The 12,218-nt window shown below is 30.7% G+C and overlaps 3 long non-coding RNA genes across 3 annotated transcripts; all 3 read left to right on the top strand.

Moving 5' to 3' along the window:
• Nucleotides 1-3,022: 3,022 nt before the first annotated feature.
• On the top strand, nucleotides 3,023-4,162 carry LOC117683572 (uncharacterized). Its single transcript, XR_010710070.1, has 3 exons — nucleotides 3,023-3,056; nucleotides 3,183-3,388; nucleotides 3,782-4,162. It is a non-coding gene; the product is annotated as an uncharacterized lncRNA (long non-coding RNA).
• Nucleotides 4,163-6,252: 2,090 nt separating this feature from the next.
• On the top strand, nucleotides 6,253-7,446 carry LOC136272189 (uncharacterized). The gene is made up of 3 exons (XR_010710148.1): nucleotides 6,253-6,285; nucleotides 6,411-6,616; nucleotides 7,009-7,446. It is a non-coding gene; the product is annotated as an uncharacterized lncRNA (long non-coding RNA).
• A 1,917-nt stretch (nucleotides 7,447-9,363) lies between these two features.
• Nucleotides 9,364-11,548, top strand: LOC136272263 (uncharacterized). The gene is made up of 3 exons (XR_010710216.1): nucleotides 9,364-9,503; nucleotides 9,629-9,834; nucleotides 11,130-11,548. It is a non-coding gene; the product is annotated as an uncharacterized lncRNA (long non-coding RNA).
• The last annotated feature ends 670 nt before the right edge of the window (nucleotides 11,549-12,218 follow it).

Here is a 12,218-nt window from a genome sequence, read left to right on the forward strand (position 1 = left end):
ATAGAGATTATAGCGACGCTTTTGTGCGTGGCTATATATGCGTTGAGTGCAGACCAACAAAATTCCAGTAACTTTCTCACTAACTATGCCAGACAACAAAACATCTGCGATAAGATTGGATGGGAACCAAAATGTGGAAAAGGTGCCACTGGAAAAGAAGGTAATCTTTAATAAATTTCATAAAACTTTGAAAAATTGTCTTCATTTGTTATAAATTTGAATACCTTTTTTAATTTACTTCAATAGTGTAATTTTTTCATCATTAAAGCACAATATTCTGCATTTATTAATTCATTAAACTTCTTAAGAGATATGTTGACTGAATCTGTGCATTGTCTGGGTTTTTTAAATCAACTTAGTTTTAATCGATATATACATGTATTTGCATATGGCTAATACTAAATGTACATGTAACAAATCGTAACTACATGTACTTACTTTATTTCTTGTAAAAAAAATAATTTTAAACTGTTGATTTATTTAATTATTTCTGGGTCGAAAGCATTTCTCATGATTGTAATAACAAACACCATGAAATTTGTTTTTTTTAAAGACTGCCAAGGAAAAGCTATCGTCTTTCATGCACTTTTGGCTAAAAGACTTAAAAATGTGCCCAAAGATACCATCATCAAGTTTGAAAACGTTGAGATCAACCAAGGAAATGGATATAACCCGGCCACCGGTAAATTTACTGCTCCTGTAGATGGCCTCTATTCGTTTTTATGGACCTACCATATACCCAAATCTGCAGTGTACCTTTTTGGATATGTGAATGGAAAAATAAGAGCAAGAATAGGAAGTATACCATCAAATTGGCAGAATACGTCGGGACATTTTATAGGAAAACTGAAGAAGGGGGACCAATTCTGGATTGAAAGTTTCCATGGTACTGCTCCTTTAATAGTTGAGAATTATACATATTTGTCAGGGTACAAAATTAATGGTTGTTAAAACAAGAATCTGTCAATAAAATATGACTCGCAAGTTTCAATTGGGTTATGTATTTTTCTGCAATGTCGCCTGTCCCAAGATATTTATGCAGCACATTTGGACGATTTTTAATAAAAATACACATCAACCTGTGAAAGAAGTGCAATTGAAATCGGTGAAAGGAAAAATATCCAAGATATCTTCGTTGACATACCATTTTTCACTGAGAAATAGTCACAGAAACGAAAGAAAAACGTATTTTTTACGGAGATTTATAACTGGAAATGTTATGTTTTCTTCACTCAAAATTCACTCGGAATACCTCGCACAACTTTTCAACGTTATCATCCGGGTACTTTTATCTCTTTTGCAATGCAAAATCCCCATAGACCAAATATATCTTGGGACAGACTATATAAATAAGTATGAATCTGGTTTTGATTTTCATACCGGGTAATTATGATATCTAAAGTGCTTAACTAAAAGAAATATGTAATAATTCTAAAGGACGTTGTTTATTTTTTCTTTCAATTTCACTTTTGAAAAGTTAATTTGTCATGTTAAGTATACTAAATTATTTGTAATGGCCAGCAAACATTTTAAAGTCAGTTGCAATATACAGGACACACATTTTTTTGTTAATATGTAAACAAAGCTTGTGCCATATTTTGGTTTGCATATTTTGTTGAATATACTGGAAATACTTCATTTTCCTTGAATTTTCTTTCTGCAAGTTTACATATGTATCATGAACATGATATTACAGTTTTTAAGTGTTGTCACTTCTAATTTGTTTTAAATAATGTATTTTCTATTTAAACGAAAACAATTAATAAACAATGATATCGTTTATTACTGAAAATTGACATACAATTTCGGCTAAAGCTTTGAAATTAACCTTAGGTAAGCATTGTAAATATTATAATTTGGAAAAGTAAAATTTGAAAATTTAAATTGTGACCATGTGCTCCTTCAAAATTGAAATGTAATAATCTATAAAGAAATGTTTATTCATCAACTCTAATATTCATAAAATCAAAGCAATTCTCATCCATTGTACAGGATCATAGATCAGTAGTCTGTTACATTAGACAAACATGTTTAAATCTAATAAATATTTTACAGATCAATGACACAAGGATAAGTATATATACATGTATAATTATATGTTAGTTTGTACATATATATACAGAGGGCTATGAAAGTCATTGCATGTAGACAACGTGCACTGGATATAAATCATTATACACAAAACTATTAAATATTGTTCATTTAATAATATAAAACAACAATAATGGAAATATGATTAAAAGTAGATCACAGATCATGCATAGCACCAAATCACCTTGTGGTAGCCATTTTGATGGCACAATCAGTTCTTGTTGCATAAATCAGTAAATCAACATTTTGCACAGATAATTATTCCAGGTTAGTTCTGCTAGCTATATGCATCTATTTTAAAAAAGAAACTGTACCGTTTACCGAAAATGCTTTGAAAAATTCGTGATTTAATTAAGTTTATTTCGGCTTCATAGGCTTTAGTTCCTAAATTCTAACTGTGATGATCCTATGATAATCTTCCTTTTGTTCCTATCCTCGTCATCGTGCCTCTTTTTTATTTCCTTGCCATGTCTCAAAATTAACGGTTTACCCCTCCATTCTCATCGTCGCCATCGTTGTTGATGGACCGAGATGGATGTCACGTGACCAATTTTTAAAGCGCGGTTATTCAAATCGATTGTATTTTTCACAACACTTAAAAAAATAAAATATATATTTTTTCTAATTCTCGTATCTTTGATATACGGTTGATTTGGATAGAGTAATTTATGTGTAAGTCCTATCTTCGAACAAGGCTGAAGTTAGGAAGCAAATAGTCAGATATTTTTATTATTCAATTGAGTAGGAGTTATTGTATTCTAAAACGTTTTAAAATTCGGGGCCAGATGTTTGTACATGCAACCAAACAAAAATCATGCAAGGGTCTAAAGTTTCATTTTAATGTCACTTTTAATTCGCATCCGAATATCAGATTATTTTTACATTTATATATGAATATACATACATGTAACTATAAGTATTACATTCTTTTACTAGCATTTAGTTGGAGAGAACATTTCCTAAAGGTAAGACAACAATCTTTTGTCGCAAAGTTGTTCCGTCCTTATTTGTGGGCATTAAATTTCACAGTAGCTTTTCATTGATTGTTTTTCTACATTATAAAAAGGATAAAAAATTATGCATATTTTTAGATACTACACTCTCCATTCTTTGATTAAAACAATGGATTGCTTGAAAATAGAGATTATAGCGACGCTTTTGTGCGTGGCTATATATGCGTTGAGTGCAGACCAACAAAATTCCAGTAACTTTCTCACTAACTATGCCAGACAACAAAACATCTGCGATAAGATTGGATGGGAACCAAAATGTGGAAAAGGTGCCACTGGAAAAGAAGGTAATCTTTAATAAATTTCATAAAACTTTGAAAAATTGTCTTCATTTGTTATAAATTTGAATACCTTTTTTAATTTACTTCAATAGTGTAATTTTTTCATCATTAAAGCACAATATTCTGCATTTATTAATTCATTAAACTTCTTAAGAGATATGTTGACTGAATCTGTGCATTGTCTGGGTTTTTTAAATCAACTTAGTTTTAATCGATATATACATGTATTTGCATATGGCTAATACTAAATGTACATGTAACAAATCGTAACTACATGTACTTACTTTATTTCTTGTAAAAAAAATAATTTTAAACTGTTGATTTATTTAATTATTTCTGGGTCGAAAGCATTTCTCATGATTGTAATAACAAACACCATGAAATTTGTTTTTTTTAAAGACTGCCAAGGAAAAGCTATCGTCTTTCATGCACTTTTGGCTAAAAGACTTAAAAATGTGCCCAAAGATACCATCATCAAGTTTGAAAACGTTGAGATCAACCAAGGAAATGGATATAACCCGGCCACCGGTAAATTTACTGCTCCTGTAGATGGCCTCTATTCGTTTTTATGGACCTACCATATACCCAAATCTGCAGTGTACCTTTTTGGATATGTGAATGGAAAAATAAGAGCAAGAATAGGAAGTATACCATCAAATTGGCAGAATACGTCGGGACATTTTATAGGAAAACTGAAGAAGGGGGACCAATTCTGGATTGAAAGTTTCCATGGTACTGCTCCTTTAATAGTTGAGAATTATACATATTTGTCAGGGTACAAAATTAATGGTTGTTAAAACAAGAATCTGTCAATAAAATATGACTCGCAAGTTTCAATTGGGTTATGTATTTTTCTGCAATGTCGCCTGTCCCAAGATATTTATGCAGCACATTTGGACGATTTTTAATAAAAATACACATCAACCTGTGAAAGAAGTGCAATTGAAATCGGTGAAAGGAAAAATATCCAAGATATCTTCGTTGACATACCATTTTTCACTGAGAAATAGTCACAGAAACGAAAGAAAAACGTATTTTTTACGGAGATTTATAACTGGAAATGTTATGTTTTCTTCACTCAAAATTCACTCGGAATACCTCGCACAACTTTTCAACGTTATCATCCGGGTACTTTTATCTCTTTTGCAATGCAAAATCCCCATAGACCAAATATATCTTGGGACAGACTATATAAATAAGTATGAATCTGGTTTTGATTTTCATACCGGGTAATTATGATATCTAAAGTGCTTAACTAAAAGAAATATGTAATAATTCTAAAGGACGTTGTTTATTTTTTCTTTCAATTTCACTTTTGAAAAGTTAATTTGTCATGTTAAGTATACTAAATTATTTGTAATGGCCAGCAAACATTTTAAAGTCAGTTGCAATATACAGGACACACATTTTTTTGTTAATATGTAAACAAAGCTTGTGCCATATTTTGGTTTGCATATTTTGTTGAATATACTGGAAATACTTCATTTTCCTTGAATTTTCTTTCTGCAAGTTTACATATGTATCATGAACATGATATTACAGTTTTTAAGTGTTGTCACTTCTAATTTGTTTTAAATAATGTATTTTCTATTTAAACGAAAACAATTAATAAACAATGATATCGTTTATTACTGAAAATTGACATACAATTTCGGCTAAAGCTTTGAAATTAACCTTAGGTAAGCATTGTAAATATTATAATTTGGAAAAGTAAAATTTGAAAATTTAAATTGTGACCATGTGCTCCTTCAAAATTGAAATGTAATAATCTATAAAGAAATGTTTATTCATCAACTCTAATATTCATAAAATCAAAGCAATTCTCATCCATTGTACAGGATCATAGATCAGTAGTCTGTTACATTAGACAAACATGTTTAAATCTAATAAATATTTTACAGATCAATGACACAAGGATAAGTATATATACATGTATAATTATATGTTAGTTTGTACATATATATACAGAGGGCTATGAAAGTCATTGCATGTAGACAACGTGCACTGGATATAAATCATTATACACAAAACTATTAAATATTGTTCATTTAATAATATAAAACAACAATAATGGAAATATGATTAAAAGTAGATCACAGATCATGCATAGCACCAAATCACCTTGTGGTAGCCATTTTGATGGCACAATCAGTTCTTGTTGCATAAATCAGTAAATCAACATTTTGCACAGATAATTATTCCAGGTTAGTTCTGCTAGCTATATGCATCTATTTTAAAAAAGAAACTGTACCGTTTACCGAAAATGCTTTGAAAAATTCGTGATTTAATTAAGTTTATTTCGGCTTCATAGGCTTTAGTTCCTAAATTCTAACTGTGATGATCCTATGATAATCTTCCTTTTGTTCCTATCCTCGTCATCGTGCCTCTTTTTTATTTCCTTGCCATGTCTCAAAATTAACGGTTTACCCCTCCATTCTCATCGTCGCCATCGTTGTTGATGGACCGAGATGGATGTCACGTGACCAATTTTTAAAGCGCGGTTATTCAAATCGATTGTATTTTTCACAACACTTAAAAAAATAAAATATATATTTTTTCTAATTCTCGTATCTTTGATATACGGTTGATTTGGATAGAGTAATTTATGTGTAAGTCCTATCTTCGAACAAGGCTGAAGTTAGGAAGCAAATAGTCAGATATTTTTATTATTCAATTGAGTAGGAGTTATTGTATTCTAAAAAGTTTTATAAATTCGTGGCCAGATGTTTGTACATGCAACCAAACAAAAATCATGCAAGGGTCTAAAGTTTCATTTTAATGTCACTTTTAATTCTCATCCGAATATCAGATTATTTTTACATTTATATATAAATATACATACATGTAACTATAAGTATTACATTCTGTTGCTAGCATTTAGTTGGAGAGAACATTTCCTAAAGGTAAGACAACAATCTTTTGTGGCAAAGTTGTTCCGTCCTTATCTGTGGGCATTAAATTTCACAGTAACTTTTCATTACTTGTTTTTCTACATTATAAAAATGATAAAAACTATGCATGTTTTTAGATACTACACCCTCCATTCTTTGATTATAACAATGGATTGCTTGAAAATAGAGTTTATAGCGACGCTTTTGTGCGTGGCTATGTATGCGTCGAGTGCAGACCAACAAAATTCCAGTAACTTTCTCACTAACTATGCCAGACACCAAAACATCTGCGATAAGATTGGATGGGAACCAAAATGTGGAAAAGGTGCCACTGGAAAAGAAGGTAATCTTTAAAAAATTTCTTAAAACTTCGAAAAATTGTCTTCATTTGTTATAAATTTGAATACCTTTTTTAATTGACTTCAATAGTGTAATTTTTTCATCATTAAAGCACAATATTCTGCATTTATTAATTCATTAAATTGCTTTAGAGATATGTTGACTGAATCTGTGCATTGTCTGGGTTTTTTTAAATCAATTTATTTTTAATCGATATATACATGTATTTGCATATGGCTAATACTAAATGTACATGTAACAAATCGTAACTACATGTACTTACTTTATTTCTTGTAAAAAAAAATTTAAAACTGTTGATTTATTTAATTATTTCTGGGTCGAAAGCATTTCTCATGATTGTAATAACAAACACCATGAAATTTGGTTTTTTTTAAGACTGCCAAGGAAAAGCCATCGTCTTTCATGCACTTTTGGCTAAAAGACTTAAAAATGTGCCAAAAGACACCATCATCAAGTTTGAAAACGTTGAGATCAACCAAGGAAATGGATATAACCCGGCCAACGGTAAATTTACTGCTCCTGTAGATGGCCTCTATTCGTTTTTATGGACCTACCATATACCAAAATCCGAAGTGTACCTTTATGGATATGTGAATGGAAAAATAAGAGCGAAGACAGGAAGTCGACCATCAAATTGGCAGAATACGTCGGGACATTTTATAGGAAAACTGAAGAAGGGGGACCAATTCTGGATTGCAAGTTTCCATGGTACCGCTCCTTTAATACACGAGAATTATACATATTTGTCAGGGTACAAAATTAATGGTTGCTAAGACAAGAATCTGTCAATAAAATATGACTTGCAAGTTTCAATTGGGTTATGTATTTTTCTGCAATGTCGCCTGTCCCAAGATATTTATGCAGCACATTTGGACGATTTTTAATAAAAATACACATCTTCCGGTGAAAGGAAAAATATCCACGATATCTTCATTGACATATAATTTTTCACTGAGAAATAGTCACAGAAACGAAACAAAAACGTATTTCTTACGGAGATTTATAACTGGAAATGTTATGTTTTCTTCACTCAAAATTTACTCGGAATACCTCGCACAATTTTTCAAAGTTATCATCCGGGTACTTTTATCTCTTTTGCAATGCAAAATCCCAATAGACCAAATATATCTTGGGACAGACTATATAAATAAGTATGAATCTGGTTTTGATTTACATACCGGGTAATTATGATATCTAAAATGCTTAACTAAAAGAAATATGTAATAATTCTAAAGGACGTTGTTTATTTTTTCTTTCAGTTTTACTTTTGAAAAGTTAATTTGTCATGTTAAGTATACTAAATTATTTGTAATGGCCAGCAAACATTTTAAAGTCAGTTGCAATATACAGGACACACATTTTTTTGTTAATATGTAAACAAAGCTTGTGCCATATTTTGGTTTGCATATTTTGTTGAAAATACTGGAAATACTTCATTTTCCTTGAATTTTCTTTCTGCAAGTTTACATGTGTTTCATGAACATGATATTACAGTTTTTAAGTGTTGTCACTTCTAATTTGTTTTAAATAATGTATTTTCTATTTAAACGAAAACAATTAATAAACAATGATATCGTTTACTACTGAAAATTGACATACAATTTCGGCTAAAACTTTGAAATTAACCTTAGGTAAGCATTGTAAATATTTTAATTTGGAAAACTAAAATTTGAAAATTTAAATTGTGACCATGTGCTCCTTCAAAATTGAAATGTAATAATCTATACAGAAATGTTTATTCATCAACTCTAATATACATAAAATCAAAGCAATTCTCATCCATTGTACAGGATCATAGATCGTAGTCTGTTACATTAGACAAACATGTTTAAATCTAATAAATATTTTACAAATCAATGACACAATGATAAGTATATATACATGTATAATTATATGTTAGTTTGTGCATATATATACAGAGGGCTATGAAAGTCATTGCATGTAGACAACGTGCACTGGATATAAATCATCATACACAAAACTATTAACTTGAATATTGTTCATTTAATAATATAAAACAATAATAATGGAAATATAATTAAAAGCAGATCACAGATAGTAATCATGCATAGCACCAAATCACTTTGTGGTAGCCATTTTGATGGCACAATCAGTTCTTGTTGCATAAATCAGTAAGTCAACATTTTGCACAGATAATTATTCCAGGTTAGTTCTGCTAGCTATATGCATCTATTTTAAAAAAGAAACTGTACCGTTTACCGAAAGAACTTTGAAAAATTCCTGATTTAATTAAGTTTATTTCGGCTTCATAGGCTTTAGTTCCTAAATTCTAACTGTGATGATCCTATGATAATCTTCCTTTTGTTCCTATCCTCGTCATCGTGCCTCTTTTTTATTTCCTTGCCAAGTCTCAAAATTAACGGTTTACCCCTCCATTATCGTCGTCGCCATCGTTGTTGATGGACCGAGATGGATGTCACATGATCAATTTTTAAAGCGCAGTTATTCAAATCGTTTGTATTTTTCACAACACTTAAAAAATAAAATATATATTTTTTTTAATTCTCGTATCTTTGTTATACGGTTGATTTAGATAGAGTAATTTATGTGAAAGTCCTATATTTAAACAAAGCTGAAGTTAGGAAGCAAATAGTCAGATATTTTTATTATTCAATTGAGTAGGCGTTAGGCCTATTGTATTCTAAAAAGTTTTATAAATTCGGAGCCAGATGTTTGTACATGCAACCAAACAAAAATCATGCAAGGGTCTAAAGTTTCATTTTAATGTCACTTTTAATTCGCTTCCGAATATCAGATTATTTTTACATTTATATATAAATATACATACATGTAACTATAAGTATTACATTCTTTTACTAGCATTTAGTTGGAGAGAACATTTCCTAAAGGTAAGACAACAATCTTTTGTGGCAAAGTTGTTCCGTCCTTATCTGTGGGCATTAAATTTCACAGTAACTTTTCATTGAATATTTTTCTACATTATAAAAAGGATAAAAATTATGCATATTTTTAGATACTACACCCTCCATTCTTTGATTATAACAATGGATTGCTTGAAAATAGAGTTTATAGCGACGCTTTTGTGCGTGGCTATGTATGCGTCGAGTGCAGACCAACAAAATTCCAGTAACTTTCTCACTAACTATGCCAGACAACAAAACATCTGCGATAAGATTGGATGGGAACCAAAATGTGGAAAAGGTACCACTGGAAAAGAAGGTAATCTTTAATAAAGAGGTATAGCGCCTTTTCCCATTATTTTGCCTACACCTGTGTTTGGACGGAAAGTACCTGATATTAAAAATAGCTTCAGGTACCTAGCTGTCGCAATATGATTTTCGAAACCTGGATACACTTTATAATGGTGTCTGTAACAACTGATTTGTCATAAATTCGGGAAACTCTGTGTATAGCAGTAGTTGATATTCTGAACCGTGACAAGTTCAAACAAAATGCAATGGATCTAAGTGTAAATAGAGTACATGTATAGTGTTAATGAAGAGATCTGTTTATATTGGCTATGCTCATACTGAGATTGAATTAAACAAGATAATTAAAAAAAAAACACCCAGAAATTAGATAAGTGTAACTTAATCTCTCTTTTCTGTTCATGTTTCAATTTAAGTGGAAAAAAAATCGTTGGATGGATTCGATCCACCGACCACAAAATCAAAAAGACCTCCGCGTTACCACTAGGCCACGCATCTAACATTTTCAGCAGATGCATTTTCAATATATATGGCTATATACATGTTTGTATTAGAAAAGACACTAACTGAAATATTTGTCTAATTTTCAGTACGAAGACCACGTTAAACCAAAATCAATTCAATGTAAACGTGTACTACAATACCTGTAGAACATAATTTTAATCGGATGTCGTTGGTTTACAGTGGTTCAAATAGTCAAATATACAATTTTTCATCGTATACCAACTACTTTCCTATATTTCCCTAACAAAACCTGAATATTTTAATGATGTCGTGTAAGATAATTTAGACTCTTCTAGCATGGAAATTGTCTTATTTGTGTTTCTTTGAATATATTTAAACTAAATATTGAATAATATTAAAAATGTCTGATATTTGCAAAAGTCCTATATTTGAGGCCAAATCGTATATTAAGTGCGCTATACCTCTTTCTTAAAACTTTTGAAAAATTGTCTTCATTTGTTATAAATTTGAATACCTTTTTTAATTTACTTCAATAGTGTAATTTTTTCATCATTAAAGCACAATATTCTGCATTTATTAATTCATTAAACTGCTTTAGAGATATGTTGACTGAATCTGTGCATTGTCTGTTTTTTTTTAATCAACTTATTTTTAATCGGTATATACATGTATTTGCATATGGCTAATACTAAATGTACATGTAACAAATCGTAACTACATGTACTTACTTTATTTCTTGTAAAAAAAAATTAAAACTGTTGATTTATTTAATTATTTCTGGGTCGAAAGCATTTCTCATGATTGTAATAACAAACACCATGAAATTTGGTTTTTTTAAAGACTGCCAAGGAAAAGCCATCGTCTTTCATGCACTTTTGGCTAAAAGACTTAAAAATGTGCCCAAAGACACCATCATCAAGTTTGAAAACGTTGAGATCAACCAAGGAAATGGATATAACCCGGCCACCGGTAAATTTTCTGCTCCTGTAGATGGCCTCTATTCGTTTTTATGGACCTACCATATACCAAAATCCGAAGTGTACCTTTATGGATATGTGAATGGAAAAATAAGAGCAAGCATAGGAAGTATGCCATCAAATTGGCAGAATACGTCGGGACATTTTATAGGAAAACTGAAGAAGGGGGACCAATTCTGGATTGCAAGTTTCCATGGCACCGCTCCTTTAATACACGAGAATTATACATATTTGTCAGGGTATAAAATTAATGGTTGCTAAGACAAGAATCTGTCAATAAAATATGACTTGCAAGTTTCAATTGGGTTATGTATTTTTCTGCAATGTCGCTTGTCCCAAGATATTTATGCAGCACATCAAACTGATTAAAATCAGCTGTTCTGATACGCTACCGCTCGAGCGGTAGCGTATCAGAACAGCTGATTTTAATCAGATTGTGCAGCACATTTGGACGATTTTTAATAAAAATACACATCTACCTGTGAAAGAAGTGCAATTGAAATCGGTGAAAGGAAATATATCCAAGATATCTTCATTAGCATATCCTTTTTCATTGAGAAATGGTCACAGAAACGAAAGAAAAACGTATTTCTTACGGAGATTTATAACTGGAAATGTTATCATGTTTTCTTCACTCAAAATTTACTCGGAATACCTCGCACAATTTTTCAACGATATCATCCGGGTACTTTTATCTCTTTTGCAATGCAAAATCCCCATAGACCAAATATATCTTGGGACAGACTATATAAATAAGTATGAATCTGGTTTTGATATACATACCGGGTAATTATGATATCTAAAATGCTTAACTAAAAGAAATATGTAATAATTCTAAAGGACGTTGTTTATTTTTTCTTTCAGTTTTACTTTTGAAAAGTTAATTTGTCATGTTAAGTATACTAAATTATTTGTAATGGCCAGCAAACATTTTAAAGTCAGTTGCAATATA

This window comes from Magallana gigas, chromosome 10 (assembly GCF_963853765.1).
Source record: "Magallana gigas chromosome 10, xbMagGiga1.1, whole genome shotgun sequence".
NCBI classification, from domain to species: Eukaryota; Metazoa; Mollusca; class Bivalvia; order Ostreida; family Ostreidae; genus Magallana; species Magallana gigas.